Genomic DNA, 19,468 nt, shown 5'->3' on the forward strand with positions numbered 1-19,468 from the left:
ATATGTCCTCTATACGAGGACAAACATATTAAAGTGATTTTTAGAGCTGGGAGCTGAAAAAGGGGCTTGCTCCGTTCGCTCCACGCATCGTCCCGGCATTGCAGTGCCGCCGGGTACGGTGCAACCTTCTTTCGCCTTGTGGAAAACCAAGCAATGACACAAACACAGAGTTTCACCTGAAACTTTGTCGTTGGCTCGAAGAAAGGAAGTCGGCTCCCCCTGCAGTTTTGAACCCATTACGATCGTGCAAACCCACTCAACGGACATGACCGAATGCGTAACAGCATTGTTGATGGGCCATGGTACTGGCAAAATAACTTCTTCTTGAAAGGTCGGAAGACACCAACTGTAGGGTGCTTCATATTCTGCTTGGATTAACCTGTTTTGGCTAATCACCCGGGATTGGAAAAAGTTGAAAAGGTCAACATAAATGGGAAGACCGGTAGGGTCACTTTTTAAATATCTGGACCCAACCTGACCACATTTTTCTATTGCTGTATATATGTGACTATGTCTAGCTGGATTTTTGAGCATTGTTGGTGGTTTGACTTAAAATTTGATATGGAAATGTGTTCAAACAATATAACACACACACACACAAAAAAGACAAAACGTTACATGGCAGCGTCTAAAGTATTGCAGCTCTGGGTCATCGCTTGAAACCCAAGTAAGTGGAAGTTGTATTCTGCATTGAACTAATACGCCCATGACTGCTGTTGCCCTGAAGAGGCGGGGTTTGCCGTAAACAAAAAATGCACGGGATGAGATGTGCACCACGTGTGTTGTCAGTGTTGCACCAGCTCCATTTGTAAACTGGTAGTTGCTCTCTTTACTCTTTCGCAGGGGCGATTTCATAGTCTGTGAAGTTCTGCTGAGACGTGATTATTGCTAGTTGAAAACTTAACCCAATACCCCGCCTGGATGACTTGAAATACAGTCAGCTGTGGCAATTTTTGTTGGTCTCTGAAGGGACTCTTCAACTCTGTATTGATGACAAATCTCTAGTTGATGCATGATATTTAGCTCTTTGGTGTTCCCATTTATGTGGCTGTGAAGGGAAACATCCCTCATTTTTAGGCCACTTGGGAGAGTGGCCTCACTGTTGTGGAATTCATTTCTCTTTCATGGGAGATCAAGGAGTTCATCAGTAAATGAGTCAACTTCTTTTCTACTGATTGGGTGCGTGTTAAATGTCAAAAGAAGGCTTGGGAAAGGGAAATGAATGCTGTGTTGGCCGTTAAAATATGGAGGACTGCTCTTTCCTGTATATATAGATGGTCAATGAAGAGCAGGCGCAGGTTAATTCCGTTTGAAAGTGATTGATGGTTTTCATTATTCAGAGGTCACGTTACATACGTTTTACCCCTCTGTTTCGCCAATTTGCCATGAATGCAAATCAAATGATGGTGGACTGTCCACCAATTTATCCATTCTGATCCATAATGCTTTCTTTTTCTCTGGGGTCTAGCAGAGGACTCTCCCTACTGATAGGATGCTCAGTGGACTCATCAATTCTCCCTGCACCCATTCAAACAGTGTTGTCGACGGGCATGCTACGAGCAAAAGAAAAGCCCCCAAAGAACACAACGCCTTCTCAAAGACGGGAAGGCGCCGGCTTCACGTAGCTTGAGAAGATGGTCGCATTAACTGGTTTTTGTTACTCACCTGAAGTAACTGGGATTTCAACATTAACAAAGGTCAATACAAGGGGGGAAAAACGGTGGGGTCAATCTTTGAAATGACATCTTATGACATGTTTACATGTCATAAAGTTATCAGTTACACCTGAGAATGCAATACTGTTCAAAAGCGCTGTTTTAAAGTTTCCAGCGCCTAAATTGGCTCTTTTCCTCGTGTGTCTCCAAAATCTCAGCATTCACATTTGTTGGGATTTCTACACAGAACACTTCAGGATAGGTTTTCCTGTCTTTTTGAGTAGCATTCATGAAGAATATGATGGATTTCATGTTTACATGTCATAAAGTTATCAGTTACACCTGAGAATGCAATACTGTTCAATAGCGCTGTTAAGCGTCAGGATCGGCTCTATTTCCTCGTTAGAAGCTTTCTCTGTGTCTGAGAACTGAGGTTTTCCCACTCGTTGTCCTGTCTGTACAGAACACTTCAGGATAGGTTTTCCTGTCTATTTAGTAGCATTCATGAAGAATATGATGGATTTCATGTTTACATGTCATAAAGTTATCAGTTAAACCTGAGAATGCAATACTGTTCAACAGCGCTGTTTTCACATTTCCAGCGCCTAAATCGGCTCTTTTCCTCGTTAAAGCTGTCTGTGTCTCAGCATTCACATTTATTGGGATTTCTACACAGAACACTTCAGGATAAGTTTTCCTGTCTATTTGAGTAGCATTCATGAAGAATATGATGGATTTCATGTTTACATGTCATAAACTTATCAGTTACATCTGAGAATGCAATACTGTTCAAAAGCGCTGTTTTAATGTTTCCACCGCCTAAATCGGCTCTTTTCCTCGTTAAAGCTGTCTGTGTGTCTCCAAAATCTCAGCATTCACATTTAGTGGGATTTCTACACAGAACACTTCAGGATAAGTTTTCCTGTCTATTTGAGCAGCATTCATGAAGAATATGATGGATTTCATGTTTACATGTCATAAAGTTATCAGTTACACCTGAGAATGCAATACTGTTCAATAGCACTGTTAAGCGTCAGGATCGGCTCTATTTCCTCGTTAGAAGCTTTCTCTGTGTCTGAGAACTGAGTTTTTCCCACTCGTTGTCCTGTCTGTACAGAAGACTTCAGGATAGGTTTTCCTGTATATTTTAGTAGCATTCATGAAGAATATGATGGATTTCATGTTTACATGTCATAAAGTTATCAGTTACACCTGAGAATGCAATACTGTTCAAAAGCGATGTTTTCACGTTTCCAGCGCCTAAATCGGCTCTCTCCCTCGTTAAAGCTGTCTGTGTGTCTCCAAAATCTCAGCATTCACATTTAGTGGGATTTCTACACAGAACACTTCAGGATAAGTTTTCCTGTCTATTTGAGTAGCATTCATGAAGAATATGATGGATTTCATGTTTACATGTCATAAAGTTATCAGTTACACCTGAGAATGCAATACTGTTCAAAAGCGATGTTTTCACGTTTCCAGCGCCTAAATCGGCTCTTTCCCTCGTTAAAGCTGTCTGTGTGTCTCCAAAATCTCAGCATTCACATTCAGTGGGATTTCTACACAGAACATTTCAGGATAAGTTTTCCTGTCTATTTGAGTAGCATTCATGAAGAATATGATGGATTTCATTTTTACATGTCATAAAGTTATCAGTTACACCTGAGAATGCATCATACTTTTAGACAGTACTACTGTCTAAACTCTCTGAGCGCTTGATTGTCCTTTGTTTATCGTCAGAAGCTGTCTCTGTGTCATTCAGACTGAGCTTTCACATTAAATGTGATTTCAGTACAGCACACTTCGGGATGTGTCCTCCTGTCTATTTGAGTAGCACTCATGGCGAATATGAATATTATGTCAGTTAGTACTGAAAATGTGTTGATCTGATTGTTTCTAGTGCTAACGGCATTCTATTTGGCACAATACAAAGTCCACAGTCCATTCAGTGCAATATAGTGTTCACAGTTCATTCAGATTCATACACAGCTTGAAGATTATTACATTACACTCTATGCCTTTGTCACACAGGTAAATTGTGACTATGGTTTTTTTATATGGCCTTAGTGCACAGCATGTTTTAGTTAATGTATTTATGATTTTAGTGTGGAGTGTGGCATGAATTGTCAATTTTATTGCATGTTGCATGTTTTTATTGTGAGCTGTGTTGCGGTGCTTTTATTGTTGAAACCTTTTACTCGGTGGTGACTTCCCCTCCACTGTTAATTAACCGCACCTGTTAGGTGTGATGGGCGGACTTAAAATGATCTGGCAGGCAGCAGAGCGAGGAAGCAGGAACAGGGGGAGAAGGAGAGAACAACGGCAGCAGACCGACACGCGACGCCAGTTCGCCACCGACAGAAGCCAGGGCAACCTGACGAGTGATAAGACGAGGGCCTGACTGTAGAAACGGGCAGAATGTGACTCTGCCCTGCCGTGTGAGTAGCGGTTGCTGGCTGCGAGAGTGATTCACTTGACTGCGTGTGTGTGTTTAAAAGTGCAGTGACTGCCGCCTTCCCTCCCCATAGCAGAAGTGAGGAGGAGCAGCCGTAGTCGGAGGGCTGCGACGCCGGTAGCTGCCAGTAGACGGAGAAGCTGAGCGACTACAGGAGGGATCTACGCTCCTCTACGGACAGCCGGAGTCGCTCCCGCCAGCATCCGACACTCGTGCTGCGGCCCCCTTCCCCCCATAGATAAGACTCTCGAACTGATTTATTGGACTTTCATCCCCTTAGTTTTAGCTAGCCCCTATTTTAGCTCATTTCATTAGCCTTTAGTTTTATCCTTTTTATTGACTTTATCCTGTGATTTTACTCCTGATCTTATTTGCTGAATAAATATCACTAGGATGCTCCTTCAGTTTCTGTCTGCTTCTTGGTTTTAGCAACTGCTCTCTCGCCTGGTTTTAAATTACATTGTTACTTTTAATATAATTTTATTCAACCACAGAGCACACATACTCATCCCCCCTTCACACCTTCTTTCACTTCACCTGTTTTTTGAAAGCCTCAGTATGATGTTTCCCGTGTGTACATGTTTCAAATATGAGGAATATGCAGTAAAACACTCATCTGTAATATGTCAGTTTGTCATGTTTGTACAATCATCTATTTGGTGAGTTGCCATTATAACGAATATGAAGGAAAACATGCTTTTACATCAGAATGAGTTCCGTTCGCCTTTGAAAAAGCACAATTTTCAGTTTATGTGTTTTTCTCCAAGTTAACAAAGAAAACATTGATGATGATCATTACAGCGTTGAATATGTCTAGTCATTAAATGGTAAAATGCCCACTGAACTTACTACTATTAAAGATCCACAAATCAATTTAACTCATCCTTTCTTCAACCTCAAATGTTCTTCTCGACAAAGACATCCTGTAAAAGCACATTTACAAGAATTTTTAGAAAACAGAACAAGAAAATATATAGAACTAGAAAATTCCAGGGAAATTTTGAGTGCCACGGGGGCTACTGCCGGGATGAGTACATGATTTATTTCCAGTGTTCAAAAGTCACCCTGATCATATTCTGGTTTTGAGAAATGTCTTGATATAAAAGACTCTGATATAAAACAATATCACATCCCTCCATCATGTATTATGTGGAAATATCTCACGTTCTGTGTTGTTTTTTTTTAATAAAACAAGAGGCAACATGTCTTCACACTGGCATTTAAAGGGTTAAAATCCTGAAAACTAATAAACATTTGGTAGGTTTGAGCAGAACTGAAGTAGTTTAATAGATTTATGCAAAAAAGCAGAAAGAAATATTGATATATGATGATTTTATAGCATTTTCTTTGTGTGTCCTTTTTTGGACGCGAGGAACCCCAGAGGGTACAAAACATGTTACCAGTGTATAATAGACCTGTAACAGTAACTGACATTAGATTTTAAAAATATGTCAAAAAAGACACTTTCTTGCAGAAATCCATACCTTCAGCTGTAACTCAGCCAAAATGATCAGCAAATCAAAAAAGAAAAGTGAAGAAAATGTCCAAAAAAGGACAGAGGGACCCCTGAGGGTTAATAAATCCCATGAACCGCTATTTAAATTACCACTATTATGTTTTTTTCTGTGCTAAATTTAACATTACTGGGGAGGAGAGCAACGCGACTAGAAGTGACAGCGAGAGAGGGCTAGTAGCTTCTCCTCTCCTCTGTCTCAGCGGAGACCGTCACAACTTCATTCATTCTTTTAACAAAACAAAACAAAAAGCAACGAAGGAAGCAGTAAATGGACTTACATATTTAAGACCTAACTAAATGTAATTTAAGACCTAACATGCGGCTAATGTAAAGCTAGCAGAGCTTGGAGAGTTGGTTATCTGGTTGCTAGGCGCACGCAGGCACGCACACAGGTCAGGAGCTGCCGTTGCCATGGCAATGTGAAAATCTGCCCAGAATTTGGCTTCTACATGGCTTCAAAACAACTGCAAATTATGAGAAAACTGTTACTTCTTTTCAAAAACCGAAAAGACCGTGCCAGACACTGAAGCCAGAAGTTTCTACAGTCTCTATTTTATTCAGATATTCCTTAAAATGAGTGAGTAAGCTCAGTGCGAAGACAGAGAGAGATTCTTTTGAAAAAAAAAGACGATTACATTAGGTGTCAATGAGAGTGAGACAGGTATTGCTGCCGGACTCGGCACCCCCGTTTAAATTTTGTGCAGACCCTGCCTGTCAAAGTTACATTTTATGAATCCCAACAACTATGTCTACATTTTCAGAAAGAATTATTTGTCTCCTTTTTACGGTTTGGCCACGAGCTCAAGTTAAAAATAAAAATAAAGGTTATTTTTTACTGCTTCACGCACTCTAGCCAACTGACACTTTCACTCTAACTTTGATGAAAAAGTGATTTGCACTCCTCCTTTGAGTGCTCACAGTTTGAAAAGTTTACATGTTATGTAAAAACAGTTCCTGTCTTTTTGAGAGAGCAGAAGTTTTCCTCCGTTTTATAGTTTGAATCACATTTCTACGTGCAGGTATGAGAGAGCTGGGTGACTCAGCAATGTTGGGTCTGAGCTCTATTAGTAACTGGAAATCATTAGTACTCGGCCTCACACGGGCGGCACCATTATGTTAACAGTACTCTACCTCATGAGCTGGACACCAAATGTGTTAGATTTCGGTTGTTTATCAATTTATTGGCTATCACAAATTAAGGAAATATTAATATTAAAAATATTAATATTAAATAATATCTTTAAAATGAATTAAAGTTCACGGGGCACCAGCCTAAACTAATAGGCAAAATAGCCAATATGGTTTTAGTCTCAATTTATTACAATTATTCTGGAACTCTGATTAATCATTAGCTTACTAACTATAACCAAATTACCAAATCAATAGTAAGTTACAGTTGAAGGATTGGAATTCTACCGAGTAGAGGTTGGCAATATTCACGCTTGTGCAACATTAAACACACCAGTAGTTATACTTAAAAAGGCATTTATTTACAATGGAGCAGAGTAAAGTACAATGTCTAATCTAGCATATACAGGTGTGTGTGTGTGTGTGTGTGTGTGTGTATGTGTATGTGTGTGTGTGTCTGTGGGGACACAGACAAAGGCAAGATGGCCGACTCAAAGTGGTCACTGTGACCACATGACCTGAACAAAGAAGACTACAAAGATGGCGGTAAACAAAGAAACTACTAAAATGGCCGCTGAGACCACCTAGTGTGTGTGAGAGGGGAGGTGTGAGTTTCTTTGTTAGCCTAGCTCATGTAATCTAAAGGTACCAGGTTAGAGGGGGAAGGTTACCTTCATGCAGGTTCTAGGACTGAGACGTACTGCTATGTGTGTGAACATACGAGTACTCGATTAACTGTATGACTGACCACAACCTAAGCAAACATTACAACAACAAGACATCAATCAACAAGTACATTAACAAGTTAAGACTTCTGCTGATTAGCTATGCGGTGCTATGCTGTGCTGGGAGAGGTAAGGCCCAGTCCGTTAACGTTACCCGATCCTTGGAACAAGCAAAGAGGTCCTTTCCAGTGGTTTGTAAAATCCAGTGAGTTTGGGGGGTTTCCTGGTGGAATAAAGTCCTGTCTGGCTGTGTTGCTTGCTGGTATCTCCTTTGTTCCCCTCACAGAGTTAGCTGTTCCATGCTAACTCTGCTACGACTCCTGTTGCTTGGAAAATCAGCTGGCCTTGTGTTGTAGCCGCTGATTCTGAAGAGGATTTGGTTCACTCACAGTTAATCCGAAGCAGGTCGCTGTTGTGGAGGAGAAGAGTGTTTGCAGGCTGCTGGTTGCAGGCCGGCGAGAGAGCTAGTTTCTCAGGTAGCAGAGCTGACCTGGGCTGGGGCCTTGTTGCCCTTTGAAGAACCGAGAGGAGAGGGCTGGAGCTGCTCTCCAGAGCAAGCCAAGAAGGGAAGAGAGAGAGAAGGGGTCTAGAAGACTGGTTTTGTTTGTGACACCTTAGGGGGTCACATGTCACACGCTGGCCCACACTGGCTGGCCAGTGGGGTCCATGGGGGGGAAGGGTCATCCCCAGGTGTGAACCGTGAGGAACTGTGGGGTGTGAATTCCTTTGTCCAGTGGAGCAAAGAAACATTTGGTCTATTGAATGACTGAGTCCCAACAGTCCCCCCTTTGTTGTCAGGATGCCACCTGACGTGTCATCCTGAGAGCATAATGTATAGTCCATTTGTCAGTTCATTCAACGGGTAACATCCGGGCATTTGTCAACACTATCTATCTTGGCTAAGCAAGAACAATCAGGTTACAAAGCAGAGTTCAGATAATAACCACAATGATGAAATAGTGTAAAACAACTAACATGTTTCCTAGTTACTCATGGTGTTAGTGAGGACTGGAAAGTCAGTGATGTTAGTTTGTTAAGGTGAGATATAGAGGGTCGCACCTAGAATGACAAGATTTGGAGTGTCTGGGTGAGTGTGCCATGTATATGCAATGTCCTAAACTTGTATCTGATTTGATTCAGAATTTAGTTTGCTGCTGCTGCTGCTGACAAACCCATTGAGTCCATCTGGAAGAGTGTAGGGTACCCTGAGCCTACTTACTGTCAGTACTCTGTGCGGCGAACTCTGGAGCGCCGGTGCTTTAAGTTTTCCTTAACTTGTGGCACAAAGCTGTAGCACTTTGAGTAGCTGAAGGAAGAACATTCAGAGGCATTGTCACTGTCTGAGTTAACGTGGTCAGAGATGACGTGGTCATTGTCTGGTCCTGTGTCTGAGCCAGAATTTCTGCGTAAGGCCGTCTCCTGCTCCTATTGTGGGAGTGCCTATCTCTACGCACTTGGTGGGCGTGGCGGTTACGCTCAGCACCCATATGTGGCCTTTTATCACCCCCCTTCGATCTGTTCTGAGGGTGATCTTTTGAGGTTACATGTCTGTGTGACGCTAAGGTGTTTGAGTTGCTAGGCTCAGTTGTTTTCCCCCTTGCCTTGGAATTGACCATGGTTTCCCAAGCCATTTTTGTCATTTTCTTTATTTCCTGCATGGTGGGCTTACCTTGATGCGTCATCAGTGTAACATGAGTGCGTACACAGGGATGGAGGTTTCGTAGGAACAAAGACTTGAAGGTGGAGTTCTGCTCTAAGCCTGGTGTGTTCCTACCCTGAAAATATGTATGCCTCAAACGTTGGTAAAAGTCATTGGGATGTTCATGGCGGGAGTGTTTGATTTGAGAAGCTGCAACCAAAGATTCTATCTCATCTGCAGCAGGAGAGAATTCTTCTGTCAGTGCTTGACAGAGCTCTTTGTAGTCATCTCTGACACTGGGAGGCAGTGATTGCATAAACTTGTGGACTGCTTTTGAGCTGGTCTTCCACACAAGTTTAGTTTTCTCCCTTTGGGTTGCATGGGGCAAATCAATTAAGTTTTGATCTAACTCCCTAAAGTAGTTTTCAATATGTTGATCAGAGCTGTCTGGATCAAAATGTTCAATGTCCTTTGCTAATAACTCAAGCGCTTCGAGGCGGGGGCACTGTGAGGTCCCTACTGATGAAGGCGAGACTATGCTAGCTGGACTAGAGGAAGGAGCTGAACAGCGGTCATCACTCTCATGGAGGTGCAGAGAGGAGGCTGAACAGTCCGGGAAAGTTTTGGTCCTTCTGTTGGAGGGGTGAGCACAGGTGAAAGTGTTATGCATCAGTGGCTGATGGGAACATGAATATCCTCTACCGGATAAACTACCTGTCTCTTCAGTGTCAGTTTCAGGAAGATGGGAAGTCAGGTGGGTGTAACCTCGGTCTCTCAGTGGAGGTTGAGGAGCTGACTTTATTTCCCAGGACTTAGGGTCAGTTGGGAATTGGTCCCATCCTCTGAGTGGAGGCGGAGTTAACCTGTCATTAAGGGAAGAGTGTGAAGCAGAGAAACCAGAATCACAAGCACTGACCGATCGTGGTGGAGCAAGGCATTCTGATTTAACCTTTAACAATTCTTCCTTGTGTGAACAGAGATCTAACTCTGCTGCATGCAGGTCTCCTAAGTAGCGCATGGCTTTCTTGTTAGCTTCCTTAACTTCTTGGAGGAGAAAAGCATTTTGAGCTCTAAGCGATTTTACCTCCTCCTCTAGGGCTGCTTGGCTCTGAAGTGAAATGCTGGTTTGCCTGTGGAAGTTCAACAGTACACATCTTAACAATGGGCCTTTGGATGCAGTCTGAGCATCACCTTTGTCACTGAGTAGCAAGTCTATTTCTTTACTGCACTCACTGGAATTTAACTTGCTGATAAATTCTAGGTAGCCAGGCTTCAGGCTCTGTGCTAGGGAAGAAATAAACTGCTCTACACAGGAGTTCTCCATTGTTGTGTCTGGGAAGGAGGCAGGTTAAACAAGTTTTTCACAAAACAAGAAGTCAATGTAGTTGGCTGTGGTGTTGCGCTGGCAGACACCTTGTAGTGTAGTTTGGCAGTACACTAGCCTAACTAAACAATGCAGTGGCCTACACTATGGGGGGTAGCTTCCTGTGGAGGAGGGGCAGCTACACTAGTGGGCATAAAGATTAAGGACAGTAAAGGCAAGTGCAGGTTTACTGTCTGCTTAAGAAATGTTTCAAAAAGCAATGACTGAGATGCAAGGCAGTAACAGTCCAAAGATTATCTCTTCAAGTTGACTCAGGCTGTAATGCAAGGCAGTAACAGCTAGGTGCAGAACGTGGGTTTCACAGGGCTGGTAGCACGCTGTGGCTCTATCTCAGGCTCTATTTCTTACTCAGGCTGAAATGCTTGGCAGTAACAGCCAGGTATAAGCTCTCTGTGTTACACAGGGCTGTCGGCACACAGTGTTTAATGTTAAAGGGAGCAGCAATTCTGACAGCTTTACTAGATAGCATTGAACACGTGGTATTCAAATGCTGAACTGAGGTTCTTACATTTCCTACAGAATAAACTCAACTGGAATTGTTAGCAACAATAGCAGGCTCTTGATACTAAGGCTTATGTGTTAGCTATTAATAACTGGAGGACGTCTAATATTACTTCAGGTAAAATTAGTAAACCAATTCTCACCACAGTGCACTTGTTTGTAAGTACACCTGGACGTTTACTCCTGTGGTGGACTAAAAATTTTTCAACCTTTGCGGTTTTGGCCAAATTATGAATTTAATATTGCACAATTATGAATATTTGCCAACAGTACTCGGCCTCACACGGGGCACCATTATGTTGGGTCTGAGCTCTATTAGTAACTGGAAATCATTAGTACTCGGCCTCACACGGGCGGCACCATTATGTTAACAGTACTCTACCTCATGAGCTGGACACCAAATGTGTTAGATTTCGGTTGTTTATCAATTTATTGGCTATCACAAATTAAGGAAATATTAATATTAAAAATATTAATATTAAATAATATCTTTAAAATGAATTAAAGTTCACGGGGCACCAGCCTAAACTAATAGGCAAAATAGCCAATATGGTTTTAGTCTCAATTTATTACAATTATTCTGGAACTCTGATTAATCATTAGCTTACTAACTATAACCAAATTACCAAATCAATAGTAAGTTACAGTTGAAGGATTGGAATTCTACCGAGTAGAGGTTGGCAATATTCACGCTTGTGCAACATTAAACACACCAGTAGTTATACTTAAAAAGGCATTTATTTACAATGGAGCAGAGTAAAGTACAATGTCTAATCTAGCATATACAGGTGTGTGTGTGTGTGTGTGTGTGTGTGTATGTGTATGTGTGTGTGTGTCTGTGGGGACACAGACAAAGGCAAGATGGCCGACTCAAAGTGGTCACTGTGACCACATGACCTGAACAAAGAAGACTACAAAGATGGCGGTAAACAAAGAAACTACTAAAATGGCCGCTGAGACCACCTAGTGTGTGTGAGAGGGGAGGTGTGAGTTTCTTTGTTAGCCTAGCTCATGTAATCTAAAGGTACCAGGTTAGAGGGGGAAGGTTACCTTCATGCAGGTTCTAGGACTGAGACGTACTGCTATGTGTGTGAACATACGAGTACTCGATTAACTGTATGACTGACCACAACCTAAGCAAACATTACAACAACAAGACATCAATCAACAAGTACATTAACAAGTTAAGACTTCTGCTGATTAGCTATGCGGTGCTATGCTGTGCTGGGAGAGGTAAGGCCCAGTCCGTTAACGTTACCCGATCCTTGGAACAAGCAAAGAGGTCCTTTCCAGTGGTTTGTAAAATCCAGTGAGTTTGGGGGGTTTCCTGGTGGAATAAAGTCCTGTCTGGCTGTGTTGCTTGCTGGTATCTCCTTTGTTCCCCTCACAGAGTTAGCTGTTCCATGCTAACTCTGCTACGACTCCTGTTGCTTGGAAAATCAGCTGGCCTTGTGTTGTAGCCGCTGATTCTGAAGAGGATTTGGTTCACTCACAGTTAATCCGAAGCAGGTCGCTGTTGTGGAGGAGAAGAGTGTTTGCAGGCTGCTGGTTGCAGGCCGGCGAGAGAGCTAGTTTCTCAGGTAGCAGAGCTGACCTGGGCTGGGGCCTTGTTGCCCTTTGAAGAACCGAGAGGAGAGGGCTGGAGCTGCTCTCCAGAGCAAGCCAAGAAGGGAAGAGAGAGAGAAGGGGTCTAGAAGACTGGTTTTGTTTGTGACACCTTAGGGGGTCACATGTCACACGCTGGCCCACACTGGCTGGCCAGTGGGGTCCATGGGGGGGAAGGGTCATCCCCAGGTGTGAACCGTGAGGAACTGTGGGGTGTGAATTCCTTTGTCCAGTGGAGCAAAGAAACATTTGGTCTATTGAATGACTGAGTCCCAACAGCAAAAAGGTGCAATTTTGTCGAAAAAAGGTGGGTTTCTTAAGAAAATTCCAATGCATTTCTAATGCATTATTTATTCCCAGTTTTTTGGGAATAACTTTGGGAAAAATTGGAATTTTAACACCGCCCCGAGGCACTCCTCTCAGCTATTCTAGCTGTAGAGGAGTGCCTCGGAGCTGAGCACCCGTGGCACTAACAAGCACACTTTTTTGTTCTATAGTTATGAAATAGTTACAGTTACAGGTAGTTATTTTATTACTTTACATTACAACATGACAATACTAGATCAATCTATACACGTCAAAGTCAGGGTTTGGTTACAGGTCAGGCTACTGCCACTTGAGTATTCATTTGCAGACTGGTAATTAGAAGATGGGTTTACTGATTATTTATTAATGATTGGGTGTGTTCATGCATTTTCAAATAGTGCCAGCCCAACTGTGAATATATCATACCTAAGTGCAATTTGGATTCATATATGATATCACAATAGCATGAGAAAAATCAGCAGTCAATGGCTGTGACTTACCACCTTTATATTGCTGTGAACCAACATCTCTCTACATTCAGCAATATATACACAAAATTCATGATCTGATATGCTTGAGGGACTGTTAATGTATTTTATCACAAAATTTGGTTCATAACATACACATACACAGTTAAAAGGTCACCCAGATCTGATCCCTGTCCCAGCAGCCAAAGCACTCCTGCTCCCTCACTCTCGCTTGCCCACTCACTCGTTTAAAATTAGGCATTAGCCTGCACATGGCTGCTAAAACATTAGTGGTGCCAAACATTACGAAGGCAAGTGTATTATATCTGTCTTACACACCACAGACAGCTCTCCCCTCTGCCACTTCCAGTCAATATCCCGACAAGTTCCCTCTGTGTCCACCTAAGCGCGCCACCCTTAATGACTTTCATCCCTAGGGCTAATTGTCATTTCAGATGGATGTACTTATAAGACTAACATGCCAAAAAACTCTGAACAGTAAAATAATGGTGCTTATCGGCTAGGCCGCAAACCTGTAATTCAACAGTTCAGTGGCTACTCTTCTGTATTCCCACTAGTTAGCATTACGTATTGTCTATTCCTTAGCTTGCTACCATGTGCTCATATTGCCCAAATTTCTGGGAGTAACTAAACTAACACTGCCAATGTCACATACCGAAATTCCAACTTCACAGACTGCATTAGAAAAACATACTTACTCTGATAATTATTTGACGTTGCTCATTCTGGATTTCACTGTTGCTTCCACTTTCGCACCACTCTCCTGTGAATTCTTCCACATTCATTGAGTGAGCTTCTCTGCATGCTCAATGCCCGTCTTACGCTAACGCATCTAGGACATTCAGGGTATCTCAGACTTAACCCTTGTTTGAAAAATTATAAGGTAGTTCTTAGAGGACAAAATAAATTGCAATAAAAACTATAATTTTTCCACATCAGTTAATGTCATATATTTAATGATTTTCAGGATTGTAAACCCTCATAGTTTGTTCAAATAATGTCACTTCATGAATTATTTTCCATATAAAAAATACTAAAGGGAGAATTTGTTTATATATAATATAATGCCGTGAGAGCCACTTGCTCTCAGCCCATATTGAAAAGTAATTATAAACACTTGCATTGCATATAGGCACACACACATATAGGCACACACACATATTTATAGTGCACACACACATATTTATAGTGCACCCCCCCAACACACATACACACACACATCTTCAAAGCTCACTAACCACACACACACATATCTTCAAAGCTCAATAGCCTACTGTAATTTATGTACTGAAATTTACTGCACCTATAAGGTATAATATATTATTCTATTCTTCATCCAGTTGAAAAAAGTAAGAACTATAATTTTGGAATCTCGACTTCAGAATAAAAGACTGATGTTATGCTGTAATGGAAGAGGGATCAACATTTGCAGTTTTTTGCAGGGCTTCAATGGGAAAATTTTTTTTTTAACCTTGAGTTGTGATTGTACATTTTTTGTTTACATAGTGTATTATAGACATAGTATGGGATCTGAGGACACATCAACTGTCATTTCTCTCCAGAAAGCCTCAGGATGAGGTTTCCTGCCTTGCAGAGTTGCAATCATATGATGGAAAACATGCATTTATATCAGAATGTGTTCAGTTTGCCCTGCAAAAGCACAATTGCTAATTTGTGCACTAATCTTGCTCAAAGCAGATCCTTCTGTGTATTGTTAAAATAGTATAATATTATAAATCAGTTTTCACTTTATTCACTCATTTTTCACATTAACTGTCATTTGTCTCAGGTAAGTCTCAGAATGATGTTTTTGAAAAAATTTAAATGTTAATCTCTGCACTGCTCTCACTCAAAGCAATTCATTTTACATCATGTTTAACACTAAATGAACTTTGAACAAGAGTAGCACACAAATTGTTCGTTTTCTGGTTGGTCCCATCCAATTTCTTTCTTCATAAACGTCATATTTGCAACTAGAGCAGACAGGAAACATAATTCTGAGGCTTTCCTGAGAGAAATGAGAGTTGATGTGAAAAATGACAGATATATGACAGATATAAAAAAGTTTATAGCACCTGGTATTCCCAGTCAGTCTCCCATCCAATCACTAAAAGTACTAAAAAGATGATTTCTAGTGACCAAGAGATGAAAAAGTGTACAAATAAGACCAACAAGTCAACACTTCAATTTGGCAGGTTTATTCTTGCATGACGGACCGATCAAGTCTCTCTCCGAATGACAGAACTTGAGCTGCTTATATCGTATGTTGTTTTGGGTGTTGTAACTAACATCTGTTAACCTTGAGACCCTTACCTCTGTTTCACTTTTATTGCTTACCTCCTCCTAAAAAGGGGGTGCATCACTAAATCTCTGCAGGATGTAGATAAACTCATAAACAACAATATATATAACCATAAAATCCAGATATGTAATGGATCCCTTGACATTCTGCTTACCCCAAAAGTCAGCAGCTTACCCAAGGTTCACATTCTTAACATCCTTAAACCAAAGTTACCAACATGCAAAACAAATACAACCATACAATCTTCCCTTTTTTATATCCCCTTTTTTTTTCAGGGGCTGAGGTTACATATTGATTAACATATATTCAATAACTCAAGCATATAATTATAAGAGATAATATTTGACATCAAATGCATAACATATCAAAGTCCTCAGTGCAAATATAGGCCAAAAACCCTATGAAAGGGAAAATTCCCCTTTGGGCCCTAGAAATACTTTCCAGCCATCTTTAGGCGGTTGCCTTTTTGGCTTGCATTGGGCACATATTCTTTTTCATTCATTTAATTCTTCCCTTGATGTTTTCCTTTCAATACAATAACATGAATACATGAACATGAATAAATGAATATACATGCTATCATAAAATCTAAGTATATTGAATATATCAACTACAATTTCTACTTCATACACTAAAACATACTAAACAAAGTTCACATTTATCTTCTATCTCCCCTCTTTTTTTCAGTTTCTAACTTTATCCAATTGCTGCATCAGTCCTTGTCCTTAGATGATAACTAGAAGAGTTATAGCTATTAACAGCTCCCCTTCATCTGTTCTAGTCTCTGTTGTTGCTTCTCTGAGGTCCTCAGTCCACTGCTTCTTCTTGGCTGTTGCATTGGGTCCCGCCTTACTTTGCTGGTATAGATCCATTGATGCTGACCTTTGACCTTAACTGCTGTTCTTGTTAACAGCAGGACTTGAGTTGGTGGCCCGTAACATGGTTCCCCAGCAGTCTCTGTCAAGCTCCTCACCCACATGTAGAGTCTCCTGGCCAGAATGGGTGTAGTGAAACGGAGAGGAACAAGACTTCGGAGAAGATCTTACAGTGTCCCAGGGCCCAATTATTTATAGCACATGGACATCATCGCAGACCGTGGGCTAGACTTTTGTTTGGCCGAGACATGGCAACAGCCCAGCGACTTCTCCCGGCTGGTTGCGAGCTGTTTTGGTCCCACCAACCATCATTGCTACTGTCTACTGTCACTTTTGTATTGTTTTTATTTTTATATTTCATTTTTATTGTTGTTAATTAATTCTTAATATGTTTTTAATCTCAATTTGTGTAACTGTGTACGGTGTCCTTGAGTGCCAAGAAAGGCGCCTTTAAATAAAATGTATTATCATTATTATTATTATTATTATCTGTCACTATGACAAAGATGAAAGAAAGAAGGCATGTCATTTATTGTGTTTCCTGGTGTAGCGTCATACGTGGCCTGGCATCAGTCAAAAGCCATTAAGGAAGTTCATTATAAGGACATGCAGAGTTACGGACCCACAATTGACACTTTGCGACTCTTTCCACCATCAAACTATCAGATTGATAGGAAACTATCAATCTACTAACTACTAACACTCCTATTACTCCTCTCTGCCATTATTAGTGCAAGTAGTTTTATGTTATTTCATTTAATTTTTTGTGGTCATGTTGGAAGAAGGATGTGCGAGTTTATAAGTAAACTCTAGATTTAAATTATTCTAAAGTTCAGTGGAAAATTACTCTCTTCTCCAAGTGGAAACACAGGAGAAGATGGGTGGTGCCCATGAAACATGCGGCAGCCCCCAGGGGATAAAACAGTCGTGAACAATTCACACATTGCCTATTCTAAGCCTATTCTAAGCCAAAAGCCGAAGCCAATTCCAGGCCTAAGCCTAAATCAGGTCAGAAGCCAATGCCGTCCGGCATTGGCTTCAGAAGCCCCGAAAAGCCCCGAAAATCTGTTCAGAATCCAGAAACCAGAAGAGAAAGAAAAGTCAGAGAAACCCAGATGACAAGGAGATGCGAGAAGCGAGAAACGATGCAGAAACTAGAAGCTGAGATCTTTGCTCAAAGCTCAGAGTCCCGGCTCAAAGCCCGGCTCTGTAGCCATGGAAACTCTTAGCTCTAAGCTGCTAGTCACAAACTCATGGCTCTTAGTCATTTTTGCACTTTTCGCATCTTTTATTTTTCTTTGCCACAAGCTACAAGTAACATGATTTTTGTCTACATGCGCGATCTTTTATTTTATAAGCCAAGTCAAGACCAACTGAACCAAAGCAACAGAAGTGCCTCAGAGTAATTTTGTAACTTTTAATCATCATCAAGTTTTCCTTTTTGAAGATTTTGACAACTTTAGAGTCATCTGGTCAACGCCAGTCTCCTCTAAAGTTATCCAGCCAAAGTGAAGAGCATTAGAGTTTATTTCGCATCAACCCGCAAGAGACCCCAGCAGATAACACCTCTGCACGACCGCCTGCAGAGAAGCCGAGCAGAAATCAAGAGTGCCAGAGAAAGAAAGTCTCCTGGCAAACTCCACCGGAGCTGAACCGCTGAGACCCCTGGCAGAATCCGTCATCATGATATCGGGACACGGCCTCCAGGAGAATCCACCTAGATCCCGCGTCTCCGGGGTTACCACGGCAACCACAGCCACCTGGGTTCCAGCCGAGGGTCTCCAGCTACAGCGCAACTCACAGTAGGCTGGTCTTAACACTCTGCTCATGACTGGGTTGATGTCGAAATATAGCAATATTTAATCATTAATCATCAAACCTAATTTGTAGATGTAGTATCATTAGCTGTATAGCCATAGTGTATAGCCATAATATATTCTCTCCCACCATTGCCAACTCATCACACTGCTCATTTCATTATTATGTTCATCTCTATGACACCTTGCATATACTCTGTACATAGTAGTTTAGTTAAATGAACTCCTTTATTTACACCCAGTTGTTGTCCTGTTGTATTCTTTTGACGTAGAGACTGGAGATCCATTGAATCGAGAAGTCATGGCTTCCGATATGAGATTGATAAATTTGGCAATGAAGTAATTCATTGTTGTCCTCCTAGAGGACTGGTGCCCCATTTCAACAAGAGTAAATCCTAAAATATGGCTTAACGCTACACTGGCGAGGGGCTGTCATTATGCACGACTGTTACGCACTGCTGTGCGCTCTTTATAGGGTCCATATTTCCTCAATTGAACCTCAAGCTCATATTAAATCCAACTTCACAAACATGCATGATTCATCAGCATGACGTTTATACATGCGCCTTTTGATTGGCAGTACAGATCTCTGTGTAAACGCAACTGTGCAGCTGTGATCAACCTAAACCAACCATTTATACTAAAATATTACGGGCTATATATAGATGGTATATAGCGTGCTGCACAGTGCAAAGTCCATGTAGCAAGTGTCATTGCTAATTTGATGAAGGCACAGTGACCGTTTTCACACCCTGCTCAAATAAACTTGCGCTTCTCTGGGCGTGTTGGTCTAAAAATGAGAAGTGGTCAGGCGCAGTCATGGCTAGTTGAAAAAACCTGGCTAAAGTCAACAGCGCAGTATTTCGCTGGTAATCAACGCGCATGCACTCACACACGGAGCAGACACACATATGCAAAAAAAATCTGAATGATCTAATCGCAGTAATAATGATCAGCATGATTTGTAATAATGACTCTAAGTGAATATGTAATTGTTTTTTATGTTAGTGTTTTTCTCCTGGCGTCAATACTCTTGACTTCATTATGGCATAGTTTCCTATGGCTCAGTCTT

At 41.4% G+C, this 19,468-nt stretch overlaps 1 non-coding gene and 1 pseudogene across 1 annotated transcript; both read left to right on the forward strand.

Moving 5' to 3' along the window:
• Nucleotides 1–129, forward strand: LOC130167128 (U2 spliceosomal RNA; annotated as a pseudogene).
• A 702-nt stretch (nt 130–831) lies between these two features.
• LOC130167120 (U4 spliceosomal RNA) lies at nt 832–972 on the forward strand. The gene has a single exon (XR_008827233.1). It is a non-coding gene; the product is annotated as a U4 spliceosomal RNA (small nuclear RNA).
• The last annotated feature ends 18,496 nt before the right edge of the window (nt 973–19,468 follow it).

The sequence above is a fragment of the Seriola aureovittata genome, chromosome 3 (genome assembly GCF_021018895.1).
Source record: "Seriola aureovittata isolate HTS-2021-v1 ecotype China chromosome 3, ASM2101889v1, whole genome shotgun sequence".
NCBI classification, from domain to species: Eukaryota; Metazoa; Chordata; class Actinopteri; order Carangiformes; family Carangidae; genus Seriola; species Seriola aureovittata.